We start from the raw sequence: 24,120 nt of genomic DNA on the forward strand, positions 1-24,120 counted from the left end.
TCGTATTTTGATGAAATGATGGATCAAGAGCATGGGTTCGGAACAGGTGTCCGGAAAGGAAATGGCAGTGTACAAGGAAGGGGGGGGGGAGTCACTGATATCTTATTAACGTTATTTTATTTTTTTTCTTAAAAAAAAAAAAAAATTGCCTTTCGATGGCTGATTATATTAAGTATCGTACTCAAATAAAGTTTTCATATCCTCTAAATAAATTAGCATAATTTCTTTTTTTTTTTACCGAGTTTGTCTTTACTATAGCATTGACTTATTATTTAAGTGAGATGGGATTGTAAACTGCGAAATGGTCTATTCAAGTGGAGAAAAATTATCGGTTACAATACGCCTGGAAATGTAAAGAATATTTGCTTTAATTTCATGCGAAACAGTTAAGGATTTTACTTAGCTTTGGGTTTTTTTCTTGGACACTTGAGGCTAAAATCACAGTGGTCGTTTCCCTTGGCCCCGCACGGTCGAATGGCATTTGTGGTACCAAGATGCTATCTATTCAGTAGGGAGTGGGTAGGCTGATTTAGGGGGAGGGGGGTCACTTAGTGAAAAGTTTTCCATTTGGCGGCGCGACAATATTTCTTTGCATGTGTATCGTTTTCAGAGATATTAATGTTAACAATTAACAAATATGATGGAAATAAAATAATAGCATATATAACGTAAAATAATAGCATATATAACGTACAAGGTGAAAAGCGGAAAAACTGAAAAGGAAATGTGCAGTTGTGAGTACAGCTTTGGGAAAGAATTTAAGTCATATTCACCGTAAGGATTTGTTGAAATAAGTTTAACCGCCGTGAAGGAAAACCATCAATAAATTAACGAGTGGTAGAGTTTCAGGTTTAACTCAATAAATCTAATTATTTATATGTTTTTTTTTTTTTAAATATATGCAATAATTGGACATGCAATAAGTCTGGATTTATAACACGGTGGAAATGATTTTGAAATAAAGTTTTCATATCCTCTAAATAAATTAGCATAATTTCTTTTTTTTTTACCGAGTTTGTCTTTACTATAGCATTGACTTATTATTTAAGTGAGATGGGATTGTAAACTGCGAAATGGTCTATTTAAGTGGAGATAACTGATTCCGATTCTAATTCTTTATAAATCTCAAAATATTTAACTATAGAGTTGCTATTTCCCCCCCCCCTGATTACTGTAAAAACACATGTTAAATGTGCAGATATTTTCCTAAACGTAAAAATACACATATGGTGTTGGTGATGGGGGAGGGTTGATCTACAAATTTTAGTTAAAAAATCAATAAATATTTGTTATTTCATTACTGCTACAAGCTTTGTTTAAAACAAAATCAGATAAAAACATGATTAAAGGAATCGTTTTGGCATCGGAAAATAGGGAATAATTTTTCTGATTCCGATACTACCAAAACTCCTGATTTCTGCTTCCGATTAATCGTCCCAACACTACTGATGGCATTAGAGAAAGATTAAATTGGGACAGTATAGGGAGATGTGTACAGAAAAGGAGGTTTGTTGCTTATGTTGAAAGAATGGATGAGAAGCGTACAACAAGTGAGATACCAAGTCAGTTTGCATGTGGATGCCAAAGAAAACATGGGAGGAAATGAAAAGCCTGGATTTGATAGAAATCAAAATAAAGTGTATAGAGATAGGTTAGTTTGAAAAATCTATTTCTAAAAGCATGTAAAACAGATGTTAAACCGATGATGATGATAATAATTATGATTATTATTATGATAACTATGATGATGATGATTATTATGATGATGATTATTATGATGATGATTATTATGATGATGAATTTTATTTTGATGATCATGATTATTATTATGATTATTATTATGATGATTATTATGATGATGAATTTTATCATTTTGATGATTATGATTATTATTATGATTATTATTATGACTATTATTATGATTATTATTATGATTATTATTATGACTATTATTATGATTATTATTATGATTATTATTATGAATATTATTATTATTATGATTATTATTATGATGATTATTAATATTATGATGATTATTATTATTATGATTATTATTATTATGATTATTAATATTATGATAATAATTATTATGATTATTATTATGATTATTATGATAATTATTATGATAATTATTATTATTATTATTATTATTATTATTATCATGATTATTATGATGATTATTATTATGATAATTATTATTATGATTATTATTATTATTATGATTATTATTATTATGATGATTATTATTATGATTATTATTATTATGATTATTATTATTATGATTATTATTATTATTATGATGATTATTATTATGATTATTATTATTATCATTATTATGATTATTATTATGATTATTATTATTATGATTATTACTCTGATGATTATTATGATTATTATTATTATTATGATTATTATTATTATGATAATTATTATTATGATTATTATTATGATTATTATTGTGATTATTATTATTGTTACTATGATTATTATGATAATTATTATGATGATTATTATGATGATTATTTTGATTATTATTATGATTATTATTATGATGATGGTGATGACGATCATGATAATTATGACGATCATGATCATTATCATTATCTTTAAAAGGCCTCAATTCATGCTGACACACTCGTTCCCGCTAGATCGACAATTTTCATTTCGATCACGATACTTATTTAATGATTTTAGTATTATTAGTTGACACACAAGTTCCTGTTAGATCACCGGAGTTAAGCAACATCAAGCCTGGTCAGTATTAAAATGGGTGACCATTTGTGAATTCCAGGAGGTGTATGTGCTCTCCGCTTATCTTAGCATTGTTTTCAGTTGTCTAGCACTTCTACTTGCCACTGGACTCAAGCATTGACGATTCAGGCGAAGTGTGGTTGTTGATTGCGCAACCCTTGCCTCATAATTACATGTGCAGCTACCCTGACATGGAGTATCCATTGTCTCTTAAGACTGAACAGAAGCATGGATCATAATAATCATGATGATCATGATTATTATGATCATGATGACGATGATGATTATGATGATTTTTTTTCATCATGTTCACCACAAACAAGGCATATTGCCACCTGGATGTAAAGGGCTACTATGTGGGTCCATCTTTAGGGGAAACGAGTGAAATGTCGGTTAACATTACATTTAAACTTTTTCATGTCAGTACAGTTAGGGAAGTAAGTAACAGGGAGGGAATTCCAAAGTTTAGCAGTTTGAGGGAAGAAGCTATTAGAGTAGAAGACTTCCCGTTGTTTAGGAGCATCTATGGTGAATGAAGTTGAATTTTTTGCTAAACAGGTTTGTCGAGGGTATGTACGTCAAGGGGGTACAAGTGCAGTCAGTTCCTCAGAGCAAATTCCATCAAAATACTTGTAAAACAGGCACAGGGATGCAACATTGCGTCGATAAAACAACATTTTATGATTAAGAGAAGAACGTCCGTTTTGTCCTCTATTTTGGAAACAATCTAAAAAAACAAAAAAAAAAACAAAGGGAGATAACTCAATAATTTAAACTTGCGAGATTTATGTTGTAGTGCCTATGAATTCCCAGTAATTATTTAAAAATGATTTTCTTAATTAAAAAAAAAAACAAACTACTTCATCAATTTATATGATTTTTGGAATATAATGTTCTCGTTTCACCATGGGTATGTGCATCATACAGCTTTTTCTTTTATCTTCGTTTTTTTAATATAGGGGGGAATTCTGGACAAGAAGCTGTAGAGAAAATCATAATCAGTAAAAAAATTACTTGCCTCAAAAACATCCACATGTCTGTGTCTCTTGTAGGATTTTTTTATTTTTTTACAAAGGGGGTCACCACTGATCAAGGCCCGTATGCCACTCGAGGATAAAGTTTATTGAGTGTACGGTAATCAATGGGATAATTTCATAGTAATCGTTAGTAGAAATTTGGTAAATTGGATTATTTAATGGGACGGTTCATCAAGAATTTGTTTACATTGGACTTGAAGACAACCAAATTGTAGTCAGCTGGAGTGGAAAACAGACTAACAAAAGAGAGAGCCAAAGGCGTGCAGTTCTGAGAAAGAAGCTTTGTTCATGGAATCTACGTTTCGGTTTAGGCACAGATAAAGAGTGGGGAAAATTTCAGCTGTTGAAGAATGAGAAAGAAAATGGCGACACCCAGTTGATTTTATCCTTAGTGGTGGTAAAACCAATGCACTTTCTCACTGGTCTTAGGCTGCTTAAAAGCAAGCTGCTTGAAGAACGAGAAAGTTTGTTTTGAGGAAAAGGATCTGTGCACACGTCCTACGTTGTGGCGTGATGTATTATTTTGAGCTGATAAAATATAGTGAAAGTAACAGGTGGGTCAAATTACGGTGTCGGTGTCAGTTTATTTAGTATGGGGGGGGGGTCACTGCTTATCAAGCTCAAGGGCCACTCGAGGATAACAGTTAATGAGAGTCGGTGATTCTGAGCGCATTGCACAAAATGGTGTACCAGTTACAATCTCATCATTGAATACCGACTTTTTATTTCTTTAGAACACAGAAGCGAATATTCAGAACTTTTGTCACAGTTGATGCCAGAGTTTATAAAATTTTATTGTATGCGTGGTGGAAATTCTGCATCACATCTATAGCAGCCTATACATGGTGATCCTGTGCAATATCACACAAAATGGCATACCAGTCACGATCTCATCATTGAATACTACCTTTTGTTTACAAAGAGATCCCCGTTTATCAAGTCCAAGGGCCACTCAAGGATAACGGTTAATAAGAGTCTGTGATCATAACCAATGTTAATACATGGCGATCCTGAACACTGTTGCACAAAATGGTGTACCAGTGACGATCCCATCATTGAATATAGACTTTTTGTTTACAAAGGTGTCACCGTTTATTTAAGAGGACGGCTCAACAAGAACTTATCTATATTAGGTTTTTGCAGCATTTATAGTCCAGTAGTCAAAAAAAAAAAAAAAAAAAAATAGATTAAAGAAAATTAAACAAAAATAATGGCTACTCGGTCTTATTATATGTTGATGGGTCTCGTGGCGTAACAAGGTTTCTCATTACCTCATATGCAAATGAAACACTGCCAGCTAGAATAAAAAGCCTGGTTCAACAAAATTTCACACACATTTCTAGATACCTATATCTAATAAGTTCAAAAGAAAGGGAGGTATTTTGGTGGTCAAGTCACTAAATAGAGATTAGCTGGTTTCCCGGCACAGCCCAGGATGTAATATAGACTGACTGAAATACATGTTCTAGCTGGTTTCTAGGCGTTGCCAGGGATGTAATATAGACACATTATGTTGTATATTACCTGTTCTCTTCTCCCTAAGGTAAAACAATTTCATATACATGCTGTAAATTACCTATACTAGGTATAAAACATGAACAATACCAGTCCTAGGGTAGATAAAACAAATAATACATAGAGATGAAAGATTCCTCTCCCCTAAGAATAAAACATATGTTCAATATCTGCTTTTGTTTTTTCATTGTTCATACGGTCCCGAGCAACACCGGGTAGCCCTGCTAGTATATATATATATATATATGAGAGCATATATATATATATGAGAGCATATATATATATATATATATATATATATATATATATATATGAGAGCATATATATATATGTGAGAGCATATATAAGAGGATGGCTCAACAAGAACTTATTTACATTAGATTTGAAAACGACCATGTTATAGTCCCACATACCTGTGTAGTTAACGAGAAAGATCTTTCTTTTTTATATAACTTTAAAACTTGAGTCAAACGCACACAAAAACTAGGAAAATATTTGATTCTTGTAGAGAATTTTCTCTGTATTAAAAAACAAAAATAAATAAACGTCTGTATGATGTATGTATCTGTGACGAAACAAAAGTATCATATTCCAAAAATCACATAAACGTATCAAGTAGTTTCATTTTTAAATCAGTAAATTAAATCTTATGAATAACAAGAGCAGCTTTTGGTCTGCCATCTTGAAAACAATCTAAGCACATACAAGGTTTAATAGCTTTTGCTTTTATATAGAAAAGGCTTAAGAAACGTCTGTGACATCAGGTCAAACATTACTGAAAACCAAGAGGCGTGTCTATCAATCTTTCTTTTTTTTTTTTTTTACATAGGCATCACCACTTACAAGGCCCAGAGATCACTCGAGGATAAGGGTTAAGAGTGTACAGTAGTCAATTGGACAATATAGTAATCGTTAGTAATGGAAATTCGGTAAATTTGTTAACTTAAGTGGAATGGCTCATCAAGAACTTGTTTACGTTGAACTTGAAGACAATCAGATTGTAGTCAGCTGGAAAGCAGGAAAACGGAACAGAGTTCTACAGGTGTGCAGTTCTAAGAAAGAAGCTTTGTTCATGGAATCTACGTTTAGGTTTAGGTACAGATAAAGAGTGGGGGGAATTATTGATAGTGTTTTCAGTTAGACGAGTGTTTCTTGTGAAAGTTTGGCGATGGGTGACGATAAATTGAAGCTCAGTCGCTCCTCCTCTGTAACCGTGAAACATCGGTAATGTAAGCAGCCGATCATCGGATGTCAAAAGTACTTTACAATGACTGCCACCGATGCATCTTGCATTTTTGCCAGGCTGACCATGTTTGAACAGCTGTTCTCCATCAACGCTGTAATTAAGTAACTAGTCGCCACTCATAAACAAATAAAAATTGATACAAACCTCTGATGTTGTGCAGTAGACCAAAATAATTTTTTTTTAAATTAAACAAAAAAAATTTTATGAGTAACAAAAGAGCAGCTTTATTTGAATTGGAATTCATTATTGAGATGAGTATTATTTATATTTATTTATTAAGGACTATTATTCTCATCTTTCTTAGATGTAGTTTCACGACGTTTCGGCCAACTATCCCTATCCGTCGTGGTTACCACCTGACGAAGGCGAGAGGAATAGTTGGCTGAAACGTCGTGAAATAATATCTAGGAAAGATGAGAATAATAGTCCGCAATAAATAAATTAATATAAAAGAGCAGCTGTTTTGTTTGCCTTTTTTGAAAACAGTCTAAAAAAACAAATGTAGATATCTAAGTTCAAACTTGTGAGATTTATGTTGTAATGCCTACGAATTCCTATGAATCGATTTTTTTACTAGGGAGTCACCGCTTATCATGGCCCAAGAGCTATCCGAGGATAATGGTCAATGAATGTCGGGTTAACTGTGAAACAACACCATGGTGATTGGTAATGATGGAAGGGGTAGGGTTTGATTATTTAAGAGGACAGCTCAACAAGAACTTGTTTACATTAAACTTGAAAACGATCATGTTATAGTCAGCTAGGAAGCAACTCTGCATTATTGTGCTTCATAAACGGACAATTCTGGGAAAAAAACTTTGCTCATCGAATTTTCATTTAGTTTTAGGCACTGATAGAGAGTAAGGGAAATTATCAAAAGCTGTTGTAGCTAAACGGGTATTTATTGCAAATGTTTTGCAGGAGGGGCGGAGGGAAGGAATACATTGAAGCTCATTGATTTTTCAATATTTTTCCATGAATTTTTGTTAATTTTAACTGAAAATTTCTATTTTGCACATCATTATTATTATAGCATATAATAATAAATGGAAAAATTAATCCTAAAAATGGTAAGACCGCATCTTGGTGAGGATATAAACTCCTAATTGAAGGATTAAGGCAGTCCAAAATGACTTACAAGCAGATTTTTGATATTTTAAGAAAAGAAAATGTGAAAACATCTCTTTTTGGAGTGAACTGAATTCGTCAAAGGTTCAAAGTCAAACATTCGGTAAAAAGCAAATCGGGATCTGGTCGCCCTAGAGCATCCACTTTGAAGGATGACCACAGGCTTAAATTAACTGTTTTGAAGGATTGAAAGAAAATTTATTTGGAGCATAGCACAGAATTCAAAACAGGTGCTGAAAATTCTCTTTCTAAATATACAATATCTAAATGAATGAAAGAAATGGGATTTTCTTCTAAAAGGTGTGCAAAGAAGTCATTTTTATCTAAGAAGAACATCAATGACAGAAAGAGATTTTTCTCGTGTTATGGCAAGAAAGATACAGACTGGTTCAGGAATGTTTTCTGCTCAGATGAATCAAGATTTTGTCTTGTTAGTAATGCTCCCGAACGGTGCATTCAAAGAACTTGAGAAAGATTTTTGCCAAGTTACATAAAAATTATAGTTAAACACGGGAATGGAGGGATAATGGTATGTGGAACTTTTACTGCAGCAGGAGTTGGGGAACTTATTAGATGTGAGAAGTCAATCAATGCAAAGGAATACATTCAAATATTAGAAACAGGACTGTTACCAAGTATCCAGAAGCTGGGAATATCCCAGAACATTATTTTTCAACATGATAATGCACCTGCACACGCTGCTAAAGTCACAAAAAAATGGTTTTCTGATAATTCAATTGATATGATGTTTTGGCCAAGTCAAAGCCCTGATTTACACTTCATCGAGAATATTTGGTCTATAATATCTCGTGCATAGGTTGGAAGAACTTTTTCAAACAATGACAAACTGTAGGAAGCTGTGCAAAGTGAATGGAATAGCATCTCCTCTTCACAGTGTTCCACTTTGGTTGAGAGCATGTCTAAAAGGATTGATCTTTTAAAGAAATCAAAAGGGAATGCGATTCCATACTAAGCATTTATTAAAGTAAATGTCTTGCTCTGTGTTATTAGTCTCGTTTAAGTTTCCTTGTTCAATTGTTCTTTGTTCAATATAGCTTTTAGTGCAATAAAATATATAAAATTCGTTTGGCCCATTTTTTTTTTTTTTTGCTCACGAGCGTATGTTGCAAAACATAAAAGGCTTCATTAAATATAACAAAGTCGTTTTCAAATTTAATGTAAACAAGTTCTTGTTGAACTGACCTCTAAAATAATCAAACCCTACCCAAGTTCCATTATTACCAATCACCATGGTGTTATTTCACAGTCAACCCAACATTCATTAACCATTATCCTCGAGTAGCCCTTGGGCCTTGATAAGCAGTGACCCCCTAGTAAAAAAAAAAGAAAGAAAATGATTAATGGGAATCCGTAGGCATTACAACATAAATCTCACAACTTTTAATTAAGTTATCTTCATTTGTGTTTTAACACTGTTTTCAAAATGGCAGACAAAACAGCTGCTCTCCTGTTACTCATAAAATTTAGTTTGTTCAATTAAAAAAAATTTTTTTTTGCCTACTGGACTATACATGCTGCACAACATCAGAGGTTTGTACGAATTTTTATTTGTTAATGAGCGGCGACTTCGTATTTAATTACATTAATTACAGCGTCGGCAGAGAACAGCTCTTCAAACATGGTCAGTTTGCCTGCAATGCATGATGCGCCGGAGGCAATCATTGTGAAGGACTTTTGACATCCGATGATCGACTGCCTACATTACCAATGTTTTACGGCTATAGAGGAAGAGCAACTGGACGATAGATTGATAGACACATCTCTTGGTTAACAGTAATGTTTGACCTGATGTCAAAGACGTTTCTTAAGCCTTTTCTATGTAAAAGCAAAAGCTATAAAACGTTGTATGTGCTTAGATGCGACTTAGTAGAGATAATCCTTTAATAGATTTTCCGTCTCTTCTGTTAAATGTAGTCCGACCCATGACCCATATATCAAGCAATTATCTTTTTTGTTTTCTTTCAATATTTTGATCTTTTTTTTTTTTTTTTTTTTTTTTATACTTGACCACGTTTAACGGAGGTAAATGCTAATACTGAGTTAATAATAACATAGAAAATGCAATATATATTTTTTAATGCACCCCATAGAGCAGCAATAAGTTTAAAGTTTACTAGCAGGGAGACACGACGTTCCCCGAGATTAAATAATGATCAACGAATGTTTCATCCTCCCATATTTTATTGTCATCGAAATCGGTGAAATCGCCCATTTTTCAATCAAATTGATTAATTGCTTGCTTTAGTTGGGGACCCACTCTGGTGCACTGAGAGGAAGCTTCACATTCCTCCCTGCAATGACTTAGTCCACAATACATTGTAGTTTAAATTGCCCTGTAGAGAACCTACTGCTGATTTTATAAAATTATTATTTTTTTATATATGATGGCTTGAATTAAAGTTTAGGGTACAAAAGTAAAGTATCATGGTTCAGCTCTAAACAGAAATATTCATTTTGAACGCATCCCTGTCATATCAAAGAACCTACTATTGATTGTATATGTCAGGCCTTTCTGCTGGTGCGTATAATAAAAATTCTCAAATTCACTTGTGATGTTAGGCTGTATAAGGTGTTAACTTTGGTCAAAAATCACTTATTTCATTAGATTTGTTTGATTATTGATACTTATCGAAGACATTCCGATACAAAACCTATCTAAGAACACTGCCAAGTACATAAAGTACATTTGTGTTATATTTAAAAAAGTACTGGCGTCCATAGGGAATGAAGTCACAGACACACACACAAAGTTCCTTTTATATACAGGATGGAATGATAAAATTGTCACCCTAGAAAAGACGACATGATCCCATTTCCGTTTGATAAAAACCGGTTTTCTTTGTTTGTTGCAGACCATCTACTAGTTGGCTAGTTGTATACAAATTCCAAGAGCGACAGGAGCCTTCTATCATGTTATAAAGTCACACAATGTTTAATGAGCGAGATCAGGGAAAGTTAACACCCAAATGTACCCGGATATGCTGAAAAGTATGGTTATCCCCTGGTGTAATCAGGTAGCTGCTGCCAGATCCTGGGTGTGGCACAGGACTCGGCACCGGCGCACAATTCCACAGGCTTGACTTCAGAAGGAGTGCTCAGACTTTGTACTCTTTTCTCACTGCCCCCCCCCCAACCTCTCCCCAACATGAACCCGCTGGACTACTTTGTTTGGTCATACATTAGCATTACAAGTTGATTTTATTCTTTTTAGATAATTGTTATGAAAAGAGCTATGTAAAAGATGCTTAAAACCGTTTGAATTATGCAAATACTATCAGTAGTTCAAAAGTTATGAGAATTTTAAGCGCCAAAATTTAGGCTTTTCCTTGGACATTTTTCTTTAGAAAAAGTGGGCTAAATTACGGACCTGAACATTTCAAGAAATTCGGTAATTTCGCCACCATTTATTTATTTTTCAAGCTATTCTCATGAAACTTGGCACTCTTATGTAAAATTGTGTGCTCTTTCTGATTATGCAGTCAAATCTGATGTATATCTTTACCATAAGCCATGAATTATAAAATCAGATGTACAAATTTCAATTTTTTTTAAACTGATTCATGCTATCATAGTGGGTGTCTATTTATGAACAAAACTAAGTATTATAGTGGTATTTAAATATAGCTTTATTGAGAATAGGCATTTTCCTGTTTCCTCACCAAAGGAGAGCTTAATCTTGGGTGTAGCCATTGAATGCCTAAAGAGTATTTATGACCGGTACTTACTACTCCCCTCAAAGAAAAAAAAATTGATAAGATATGAATTAATTTCAGAAATAAATCAAAGAAAATTTTTCATATAGATTTTGGATTTCTGTAAAAGATGGAAATTCCCATAGTTGACCAGAACTTATACATTTTGGGACCAGTTCAATTTTCAATTTTGTAAAAATGGCCCAAGATATACCCCTATTTTCTGAGATACAACCAGAAATCGTACTCTACATGAATCCTCGATGTAACTTTCACAGTACCAAGAATCCTGATAAGCAACAACTATATATTCACCAGTTGATGGTAATTTTTGTTATTTCTATTCTGTTGTTTTACTGAAAATTCAACTATGTAAACAAAGAAATAAAACAGTAATTTTTTACCTTGTTTCCATATTAACATTTTAAATGCTGACTTCTATAGGTTTTAGGGTATGCTGAAAACGAATATCGCATTTAAATTTTCTGCAAATAAGTAGTTTTCTGGATATTAAGCAATGTCATTTCTTATGTTATCACTGGTGGCCATCTTGGTAAACGCAAGCACAACCTTGAGAAATTATGCGCAAATGTGCATACCAAGATGCCCACCAGCAATAAAGTAAGAAATGACATTGCTTAATATCCAGAAAGCTACTTATTTGCGGAAAATTTAAATGCTTACTTTTATAGGTTTTAGGGTATGCTGAAAACGAATATAGCATTTAAATTTTCTGCAAATAAGTAGTTTTCCAGATATTAAGCAATGTCATTTCTTATGTTATCACTGGTGGCCATCTTGGTAAACGCGAACACAACCTTAAGAAACTATGCGCAAATGTGCATACCAAGATGGCCACCAGCAATAAAGTAAGAAATGACATTGCTTAATATCCGCAAAGCTACTTATTTGCGGAAAATTTAAATGCGATATTCGTTTTCAGCATATCTGAAAACCTTAGGAGATAGTCATTTTAAAGAAAAATGTTAAGGTGGAAACAAGGTAAAAATTTACAAAATGCATCACAATGAAATTCTTTATCGGACTGCCTAATTATTATCTATATATTAATACGATAATGTGTATTCTTTTGTGTGTCACACTTTCTGGCAAATTTCATTGGTAGAAATTTAATTCTGGAATAGACATCGAATTTCGGAATACACATTTACGAATGCTCCAGGTTGCATTTGATTAGCATATTCTCACTGCTATATTTGTTTTTAATTCTATAAAATTTAGGGTTTTATCTTTCAAAAGTTGTTAAGAAATAATTGATTTTAAGTTATTCAGTAATAAAAAACGATAACACAAATCTCTCGGCCGGCGGGGACAAAAATTGAGCAGTTTTTTTCATTGTTTATTTATTTTTACATTGTTTATTGAGAGAGAGAGAAGGAGAGAGAGAGAGACGCTGATGTTTTCGTTAATTAAATATTATTGCTACTACTACAACATTTACATGTAAACAAAAGCTAAGATGCATCTCTGTTATGAAACCATGAACTTCATAACGTTACTAACCAAAAAAGCGACATGTTATTAGCGAAACGAAACTGTTTTTGTACATAAAATATTTTTATAAAAGCATAAAACCTATATATATATATATATATATATATATATATATATATATATATATATATATTAAATGACAGTTCCTTTTTCTAAATAAATTAGTTTTATTACAACATTGTTTTAACTAAAACGTAATGTACTTGCAATAACCCTTATCCCTGAGTGGCTTCCGGGCCTTGATAAGTGGTGATCACTGTGTAAACCAAGAATTACCAAGAATTCTTCATAAGTTTTGGTTTCGGTTTCGATTCAAGCTGATGCACACAAGCCATATAGATATATTTTTATTTTTGAAATCACAAGTTTATAATATATAAGAATGGATCGAAAATCGACTCTTATGGTAATATATACGAAATCTGTATAAATTAAAATATTATATTTAAGCATATTTTACGACCAGGCAATGCCGGGCGTCACTGCCAGCTTAGATATATACTTTTGCAGTTTTAACAAAAGAACTACAATAATATCAGGGTGTCTCCATTTACGCTGAGCATCCACAAAAATGCCAACATCAATATATTACATATGAAAGCGTCCACTGTGGAATTTCCACAGGTCCCGTTAGTTGTTGTTATTATTATTATTATTATTATTATTATTATTATTATTATTATTATTATCACTTAGATATTCTCAGTTAAAAAAAACAGGGTTGTTTTACAGATTCGAAAAAAATGGTCTTGACAATGAGTTAAAAATAAATTAAAGTTTACACCATCTTTTTTTTAATTTAATTGTTAGGTGAAAGTACAGAATAGTTAACAAAACACCCTTCCTTCCCCATGTTAAGAATGGGTTTCTAAATAATAACGTTATTAATTCAGCATGGTAGCATAAGTGCACACTGCACAAGTAACTTTTATTTGTTGTATATTTGTTTTTCTTTTTTTTGGGGGGGGGTTGACCACTAAAAAACACAATTCTACGTTGGTACAAGAAGTTATAAATACAATGAAAACAGAAACGCATGTACTTCGTACATTTTGTTGTTTTTTAACGCTTTTAGTACATGTGTACTAAAAGCGTTAAAAACAACAAAATAGTATTGTTTGGAAATCAAATTTGAAAAACTTCAAAATAATTTTTTTAAATTGACAAACTCAGAATAAAAAATGAAATTTATTTTTCTGCTTTCGTTTTGAAATCAGAAAAAAACAGGTTTTATTTTTAAGAGAATACAAACGAAACCCGTTAATGCGCTGACTTTAGTCAGCTGAGCGCCGAGCGGAGCGCCGGAGCGGAGGGAGCGCTGGTCAGTGCATTCGCTGGAATTCTGATTTGAATTATTAAGAGGCGGGGTCATAGGGAATGTGTTGACCTTAGAGGGTGCAAGGATTGGCGCCATATGGCAATATTGTGGTTTATTTTATTTTAATTATTGGATTATGGTATGACAGCCTTCTTTGCCAGCAGGATGAGCATATGCATTTCCTCATAAACTCCCCCCCCCCACAAATGCATTAACCGCATCCGGCGCATCCGGGATGCGCCGCATCCCTCAATGCCGAAAACCTCTTGACTAACATCCTTATAAATGACACAAAATAATCATCAATCAAGTATACAACCACAATACAATACCCCCTCCAGCTATAAGCTATATACTTTGATGGTGTCGTTTTTGTTAGGGTTAGGGTTTATGTTTTTATTGTGGAGTGAGTTTAAATAGTTTTATGCGTTTATCCAACGATTTTATAGGGAAAGTTATTGTTTATTACGTTTTGTTTTATGTTTGTTAGTTGTTTGTAAAATATTTGTTGTATGAGCAACGCCGTTGCTCAGCAACGGATCACATTTTTTATAATAGCACGTTTATATTTTTCTGGGCATTCACTATGCTTTTGTTTGTTGCATGCGAGGGAGCATTATCCTGCATAAAAAATAATGGTTCTTCTGAACATCAACTTTTGCTTCTTCAGCTATGGTTCAAAGTGCTCCTTCAGAAAAGCTATGTAAGCATTTGATGTCACTTTTACGCCTTCTGGGACTCTTCATGGGCCAACTAAAGTACCTCCGATAATCCCAGCCCAAATCATTATCCCACCAGACCCACCACCACCTTGTTTGCACCTTAAACGCTGATGACGATGTCGTCCATCTAGCACCCATCCTTTGCTCCAGCCAGTGGGCCATCAAGAGTGACACGCACTTCATCCGTGAACAAAACTTTGGAAAAATCCGTTTTCATGTTGTCCTCTGTCCATTTCAATCAGTTTTGTATGTGATGTTGCTTTAATTGAGGCTTTGTCACAGGATTAACATTCTTTCAGAAGGCGACATCGAGTACTTTTGGAGACATTCTTCAATCCGGCTCGGTCAAAGACCTCTCGACTTGTCTGCCCAGGGTTCTTAACAAGTTCACGTTTAATTTGGAGTAGAGAACGGCGTGAAACAACTCTAGATTTATCTTTATCAGCTATCTTATGTACCTTTGTAGGGTTCTTGACAAACTTCTTCACAGTTTGATGTTACCTTCCTACCATTTTCGATATTTCGATGGTAGGTTTACCTTTTGCTAGCTGTTCTGTAATAGCATGCTTTTCAGAACTAATAAAACCCCCTTTATGGCCAATTTTATTGATGAAACAAACCGCCTTGTTAATAATTTAACACACCTCAAATACCATGGATTCAGCAATTACGATGGCAATTGTGCGGAACAGTACAAAAATTTCACAGTATGCATTGCCAACCTTTTCGAAGCTTTTGATACGAAACTACGGGTAAGTTTCTAAAACTGGTAAAAAAATGTTATCTCGTTAATAATTTGACATGGAGTGTATATATATACATACATACATACATACATACATACATATAAACATACATGTACACATGCATACATACATATACATACATACACATATGCATATATACACATACATACATATATTAGAATAGAAAAATGTGAGCATGAAAAGTAATATGGTTGAGCTTAAACATGGAAAAGTAAAGGACTAGTTGTTAAAACTGAAAAAGAAAAAGAACAAGATATTCTAGTAAAAAATATATGAACTATGTTTTTGGCCGCCATATTTTTTGTGATGAAAGAGCGTAGAAAAAGGCCAAATTTGGCCTTAAAAAGACCAATTTGTCAAACCTTAGAAAGGCCAAATTTTAAAAGCAATCCAGCGGCTTCAATTGTCGTGTATTTAGTCTAATAAAAAAATGTTGAAAAAATAATAAAAATGAAATATTTTCGGGGTTTATTTCAGCCTTTGGGTCCAACAATGTGTTTTATATAAAAATAAATAGTTTTTCTGAATTTTTGTTTGTCAAAAAATTTACGCCGCTAATCTACACATTTACCAAATTACCGATTTAATATTCAGCTTCTTTTTTTTTTTTTTTTTTTTTGTAACAATACGGCCTCCTTATATCTGTACTATTCTATAAAAGAAAGGCCCGGCATAAAAAAAACAAAAAAAACAGCAGGTTCTATGACATGACAGGGGCGCGTTTGAAATGGATGTTTCTGTTTAGAGCACAATTGCACCATTTGCATTTAAACTTGAATTCAAACCATTATCACCGCACAAGCAGAAAGACCCGGCGTATAAAATCAACAGCGGGTTCTTAGCATTTTAAACTTTAATTCAATTATATATAAAAATAATTTTATAAAATCAACAGTAGGTTCTCTACAGTGCAATGTAGACTACAATGTATTGTAGACACTGCAGAGAGGCATTGCGGAGGCATGTGAAGCTTTCTCCCGGTGATGGTGGTGGGTCCCCAACTAGAGCAGGCAATCGATCGATTTGATTGAAAAAATAGGTGATTTCACCGATTTCGATGAGAATAAAAATATGGAAGGGTGAAACATTCGTTGATCATCATTGCAACATCGAGTCTGGGCAACATCGAGTTTCCCTGCTATTAAATAAATGTACTCATGCAAAATACGAAGCATGGTATTCTTTTAGATTGGATTTTCAAGTTAAATTTAATTTTTAGTTTTTTATTATTATTAAATTGTTAGGTGAAAGTACAGAGCTAAAAAAGCAAAAAAAAAAAAACAAAAAAAAAACTTCCATGTTAAGAATGGATTTCTAAATAATAATAACGTTATTGTTTCAGCTCGACCCGTTATTCTGCATGAGTACTTAAACAAAAAACAAACAAACAAACAAACAAACAAACAAAAAACAAAACTGTAGGTCAATGAGCACTGGTTGTGGTTGTTCGACCTGTTTATTCCGAAAGCTTTTCCTAACATGGGGAGGTTGGGGGGGGGATTATTCCGAAAGCCGTTCTGTTAATCTTTATGTTAATAGGGAGGTTGGGGGGGGGAGTTTATTCAGAAAGGCATTTTTTCATTTTCAACCTCCCCATGTTAAGATTGGTTTCCGGAATAAGCAGGTTAGACAACCAGTGCAGTGGCTGCAGTGCACATTGACCAAAAAAAAAAAAACAAAAAAAAAAACTATCATATTTACGCAACATTTTTCTAAAGTTTTTACTTAAAAAAATAAAAAATAAAAAAAAGTTCCCTCCGTCTTTGTTTACATTCTTGTGTGAGCTGATCGTTGTGCTTCAGGATGAATGCTCTGGAAAAGTCATTTCTGATTAATGTTTACCAGTTTTAGGCGGGCGTTGTCGAAAGTACCCCCCTCTAAATTCCACAATTTTCACTTTTTTTTATTTACTTTTTTTCTGTTAATATCATTGATTACAGACTTAAGTTTCAGATTATAAAAAAAATTGAAAAAAATTTTTTTTTCATTAACTTTTCACATGGGAGTTCAGTTTTCAATTATAACGTACTAAATTGAACACGAAATTTATGACCACGATGAAAAAAAAATGGCAACTCTCTCTGATGTGACCGGAAGGTAGGGGTTATTACGGAGGGGTTAAAAAAAAGGAAGATTTCTTTACCCCCCCCCCCCCCCGCTCTTCCCTCCTCCCTCCCTCCCTCATCTATGTATCTACCCCCCTCTCTCTCATCTATGTATGTATGTACCTATCTATCTATCTATCTATCTATTCATCGTGGTCACAAATTTCGTGTTCAATTTAGTACAACGTTATAATTGAAAACTGAACCCCTACGTAAAAAGTTTTGAAAATTTTTTTTTTCCAATTTTTCTTTTTTTTTTTTTATATATATAATAGGAAACTTACGTCTGTAATTGATGATATTAACAGAAGAAAAGTTAAAAAAAAAAAAAAAAAAAAAAAAAAAGTGAAAATTGTAGAATTTAGAGGGGAGGGGGCACTTTCGACAACGTCCGCCCAGTTTTAAAATATTCTGTTATTCTTAAACTATTCTGAAGCTATGTTTAGTAAACATTGTTTACTCGTTTTAAAACATGCTATATTTTAAAACGAGTAAACATAGCTGACGAAACAAAGACGGACAGAACTTGATTTTAATTAACAAAATAAAGCCTACCTCATTTGTTTTGAAAAATATCGGGGGCAGGGGGGGGGAAGAAAAGGATGAAAATATAAAAAAATGAAATTGTAATTGTTTTTACCTCTTTCTCTCTACACGCTCGAAAAGATGCAGAGTTCAGCTTTTGCGGAGAAATCACTGGCCGGTCAGCTTCCGCAATCTTCAGATCTTTCGAGAAAGATTTGTTTTGTTTTGCTTTATATATTTATTTTTTGCTTTATGTTTTTAATTATGCATTAGAGAGAGAGAGAGAGAGAGAGAGAGAGAGAGAGAGAGAGAGAGAGAGAGAGAGAGAGAGAGAGATAATAATAAAATTATCAACTATATTGTACTTTCTCCTTGGATGTTTGGTCGTCTGAATAGAAAAGCTTGAATGAATGAGAAATGAGTTAAATGGCGTGTTTTCAGCAGCGAGCGCCGCGAAGATTAAAAAAAAATTTAAAAAAGGTGTGTCACCAAATAGCGACTTCGTATTGGCTGACTTTTGATACGTCATCGAGTCGCTTAATGTTTATTGCACGCGTACGCGCACTGTTAATCTTTAAATGAAATTTAGGATTTGTCCAGAATTCCCCTCTATTAAAAAAGTATATATATGTATATATGTATGATGTACGTATCTGTGACGAAACAATATCATATTCCAAAATTCAAGTAAATTGATCAAGTTTATTTTTGATAAGAAAATGGGGTTTAAAGGATTAATGGGAATTCGTAAGCATCACACCATAAATCTCGTAAATATGAATTATTGTCGAGTTATCTCCCTTGCTTTCTTTGGGATTATTTCAAAATTGCGAGCAAGACTAATTTCTTGGATACTCATAACATTTGAGTTTCGGTTATCCTTCAGTTCCGCGTGTCTTTGTTTAATTTTGTTTTCTGCTTATCATTCTGCGTCACAGTGACTGCCCTGGAAATGCCCCTTCTTATTAATGTTTACAAGTTTTAAAATAAGCGAACAAACTTGACTGTTTTTTAAAACAGCAGAATATTTTTAAACTGGTATTCTAGGACATTCTGAGAAATTCTGCAGAAATAAGCAGGTTCTTCATTGGTCGGCTTGACCGCCCACGATTTTGTTTGGACTTATCAGATTGATTGTTGTTATAAACTGCCAAGTCGTATTTTTGGTGCTATTTTTTATGTTTCAGGTCATACCAGTTTTCAAAAAGACAGCAAGTCGAATGGACGTGATAACAAGATCCTTATCCGAGGCATGGAGCCCCAAACCCTTTTGTCTCATCGAGAGGTATTAATGCGCTAACGTAGGGCAAAATGTTATATTCTGTGCCCACCATTGTGCTCTGCGAATTTATTGACTTTCATCATTACTTATGAGACGATTTTAGGGTCTACATTTTGACCTACCCTTTGCCCGCCATTCGGACGGTTATTTACAGTGGACTCCATGATGACTACCGGACAAGCAGCATTCATCCTTGGAAGGCATCACTTAACTCATCGACTTGTTGCAACTATTCTTCACATGGAGTCTTGAATCCTTCTTTTTTTTTTTTTTTACATAGGAATCACCACTTATCAAGCCCAGAGGCCACTTGAGGATAAGGATTAAAGAGTGTACAGTACTCAATTAGACACTATAGTAATCGTTAGTAATGGAAATTCGGTAAATTTGTTAACAAGTGGAATGGCTCATCAAAAACTTGTTTACATTGGGCTTGAAGACAACCATATTGTAGTCAGCTGGGAAGCAGGAAAACAGAAGACAGTAGGCGTGTAGTTCTAAGAAAGAAGCTTTGTTCATGGAATCTACGTTTAGGTTTAGGCACAGATAAAGAGTCGGGGAAATTATTGATAGTGTTTTCAGCTAGACGAGTGTTTCTTGTGAAAGTTAGGCGAGGGAGGGGCATAGATTGAAGCTCATGATAAAGCAAAGACAAACTCGCAACATCTCTTCTGTGAGATAGAGGTTGCAAGGATGAGAAAAGGACATCTACGAGGCTACAAAGTCTATTTTGAACTCTATCAAGGCAGGATAAGTCCTTTCTAGCAGCTCCTGCCCAGATGTGGTAGCAGTACTCCATCCTTGGATATACCTGGCTCTTATATAGATAGAGAATTGCATCAGCAGTGAGATATCTACTGGATTGATAGAAGGATCCTGCCATTTTTCCAGTGGCCTTGGCAATGGATTTGATGCATGTGTTCCATTTCAGATCAGGAGTAAAAGTCAAGCCCAGGATCTTGTCAAAACATGAGGCCTCTCCAAGACGAGAGCCATTCATTTCAATTGATTTTTTGTTTTTGTTTTACAAGGTAGTTACCAATTATCAAGGCCCGGAGCCACTCAGGATAAGGGTTATTGTGTGTACAGTACGTTAGTGTTAGAGATTTGATAAAGTGTCTTACTTAATGAGGCAGTTCATCAAGAATTTGTTCACATTGGACTTGAAGACATCCAGGTTGTAGTCAGGTGGGAAACAGGCAACCGGAACAGAGTTCCACAGGCTTGAACTTCTAAGAAAGAAGCTTTGTTCATGGAATCTACGTTTTGATTTTGGCACAGATAAGGAAAGGGAAAATTTTTGACAGTGGTTTTAGCTAGGCGGGTGTTTATCGTGAAAGATTGGCGAGGGGGCACCAGAGATTGGAGTTCAGACGAGCACCTGCCATGGCAGTAATGATAAAACAAAGACAGGCTCGCAACGCCTCTCCTGTGGGAGAGAGGTTGCAGGGAAGAGAAAAGGACATCACCCACTAGGCCACGAAGCCTATTTTGTACTCTGTCAAGGCAGGATAGGCTGTTCTTAGCAGCTCCTGCCCAGATGTGGCAGCAGTACTCCATCCTTGGACGTAATTGGCTTTTATATAGATCGAGAATTGCATCAGGGGTGAGATATCTTCTGGAGCGGTAGAAGGATCCTTTTTTTCATTTCCAGCGATTTTGGCAATTGACTTGATGTACATATTCCATTTCAGATCAGGGGTAAAAGTCAAGCCCAGAAGCTTATCAAAACATGGAGCTTCCCCTACACAAGAGCCACCCATATCAATTGATGCCAGATAGGGATCAGAGCGTTGATGATGTAAAGATTGGAGCTTGGTTTTAAATGCATTAAAAGTAACCAGCCACCTCCTCCCCCACTGTACCACACGCTCAAGATCAGAGGAGAGAGAATCTGAGAGAACTTTGTCATTTACGGCCTTTGATGTGTTGCCATAGATGGTCGTGTCATCAGCATAGATGTCAACGAATGATTTAAGTATGTGTTTTGGGAGATCATTTATGTATATCAGGAAGAGAGTTGGGCCTAGGATGGACCCCTGAGGGACTCCAGCATTAATATTGATGGCCTCTGATTTCTGCCCATCAACTACTATCTTATGAGCCTATCGGAGAGAAATGATTTAATAATCGAGAAAACATTTCCAGTTATCCGTAGCTGGAAATCTTGTGAAGTAGGCCCTTATACCAAACCTTATCGAAGGCCTTTGATATGTCAAGAGCAATTGCCCTAGAGAGGAAGCCTTTGTCAAGAGATTCGCTAATCCTATCAGATATAACAGCACATCTGCTGTAGATCTGGCAGAACGGAAACCATATTGCATGTCACTAGGAAGGTTATTTCTGCTGAGGTGGTTGACTACTTCTCTATATAATATAGACCCATGACACACAGGAGACTTATTGGTCTGTACTGAGAGGGAGAGGACTTATCACCTGAGTTCTTAAATACAGGGCATACTGATAAGGTTTTCCAAGGTGTTGGGAAGCACTTCTCTTTAAGGCAACGCTTAAACAGTTTTGTAAGTATGGGGGCAAGTTCTAGTTGAAGCTTTTTCAGCACAATGATTGGAATGCTGTCAGGGCCAATTGCTTTACTGGAATCAAGGTTCTTGATTAGCTTGGCGACATCACGCACAGATATTTGTATGTTGCAGAGCATGTTGTCCGTTATAGGAGGAAATACGGGGAGTTGATGGCTTTCGTCGTATAGAGTAGAATTAGCTGCAAAGTTCTTAGCAAATAGTTTGGCCTTGTTTGATGCTGACGAGATGACCTCAGGTCCATTGATGATGGTTGGAATATTTGCCAAAACTGGTGGGAACCAAGCCGCTGATCAGCTACTTTGGATTTAACAGACTGAGCATATAGCTCTCTTGCATTTTTTATTACTCTTTTGCAGTGGTTGCTGGCAGTCCTGAAGGTAGCTTTAGTCTCAGTGCATCTATTACGTTGGTAGCTATGGAAAAAGTGATTTCTGTGCGCGATGGCAGCAGCACATTCTGGGGAGAACCATGGCTGGCTGTTAGGTTTTTGTTGGAATTTTTTGGATGGTATGAATCGGTCTATGCCTACAATTAACCATTCGGTCAGGTCTGATACTATGGAGAACACATCCTTTTTAAACATGGAATGCAGAGGTAGATCAGATATAAGTGTACGGAAGCTATTTCAGTCAGTGGTAGAGTATCAATATACAGTACGATGGAGAGGTACATCTCCAGACTTATTGCATTTCATTTTTATCTTAACTGATACAACCGCGTGGTCGGAGGATCCCAGAGGAGATGGAACAGAACTTGTACATAGCTCAGGGGAAGTTGTGAGAAAAAGGTCTAGAAGGCTAGCATACTAACCGGAAGTATCGGGCACTCGGGTGGGTTCGTGGACAATCTGGGTGAGGTCATAAGCAATGGCAAAATCATGACAGAACCTCCCCTCATCATCGGTCTTGTTAGAGTGGGTCAGCCATTCCGCATTGTGGACATTGAAGTCACCACAAATGTAGATATTAGCTGAAGGGTGAACAGACAGGATGTGGTCAATTTTTTCAGATATGCTCTGAAGGACAGTAACTCCGCTGTTGTGGGGGCGATAGAGAGCAAATATGAATGCGGTGGTGTAAGCAAGTGCAACCCGGAAGAACATATAAGGTAAATTAGGGTCTTCTCGGGAGATATCTCTACCACACGGGAAGCCGTCTTTAATGTAGGCGCATATTCCATGTCCATGGCGATCTTGGGGGGTCAGATTTAGATGTTAAGTTAGAGTATCCTTTAATTATGAATTCGTCAAGGGAAGCGGTCGGCCTAATGCCAGTTTCACTTAGGAAGAATATGTCTGGTTTTGTCTCCTGTAATTGGGTTTCAACCTCTGGAAGGTTGGAATGGAGACCCTTGATGTTGGAGAAGGAGACATGGTAGTAGGGCTCTATGTTGGAGGATGGGGTTCTAGGTTTGCACGTGTTATTTTTCTGGAGGTATTTCATGTTGAGGATTGGGATTTGTGGAACAGGTCGACAGACTTGATTAGAGTAAGACAGAGAGGGAAGGTAAGAGAGAAAAGGAGAGAAAGATTTTTTTTTTTTTTTGCAGCCATGATAAGGTAAAGCCGTAACAATTACCCACTACTATGGCATCGAGAGGCCCCACTCGAAACTACTGCATGGTCCAGAGTCCATTCACCAAATAGCAATACAGCAGGCCCAGCTTTTTGCACCTGATGATAGGACGGCCTTCTTAGTGGTTAATCTAAGGTTCGGGTCCCTGACTATCAGACGGATAATGTCAGCCCAGATGAAACATTTACCTCCATCACTCTTACTAGTGATATGGCCACAAGGATAGACATAGGAACAGAAAATTTCCAACATCTCAGGCTACTGTTCACGAAGTACTGCCGTCCTGGAGAGCAGCTTTTTCTTCACCCTTTGTCAGAAACATCACTCATTGGAAATAAGGACTGAGGGACAAATAAGAGAAAACGAGAGTAACGTG

At 35.1% G+C, this 24,120-nt stretch overlaps 1 protein-coding gene across 1 annotated transcript in view; it reads right to left on the reverse strand.

The window, feature by feature from the left end:
• LOC145266384 (inositol-3-phosphate synthase-like) overlaps positions 1-18,595 on the reverse strand; it is a 94,869-nt gene extending 76,274 nt beyond the window's left edge. The window contains exon 1 of the mRNA XM_080122017.1: positions 18,458-18,595. The gene's annotated coding sequence lies outside the window, so the exon portion shown is untranslated. The remainder of the gene's footprint in view (positions 1-18,457) is intronic.
• Positions 18,596-24,120: the final 5,525 nt, after the last annotated feature.

The sequence above is a fragment of the Euprymna scolopes genome, chromosome 41, assembly GCF_053919585.1.
Source record: "Euprymna scolopes isolate OS-2025 chromosome 41, ASM5391958v1, whole genome shotgun sequence".
In the NCBI taxonomy this organism is placed as follows: Eukaryota; Metazoa; Mollusca; class Cephalopoda; order Sepiida; family Sepiolidae; genus Euprymna; species Euprymna scolopes.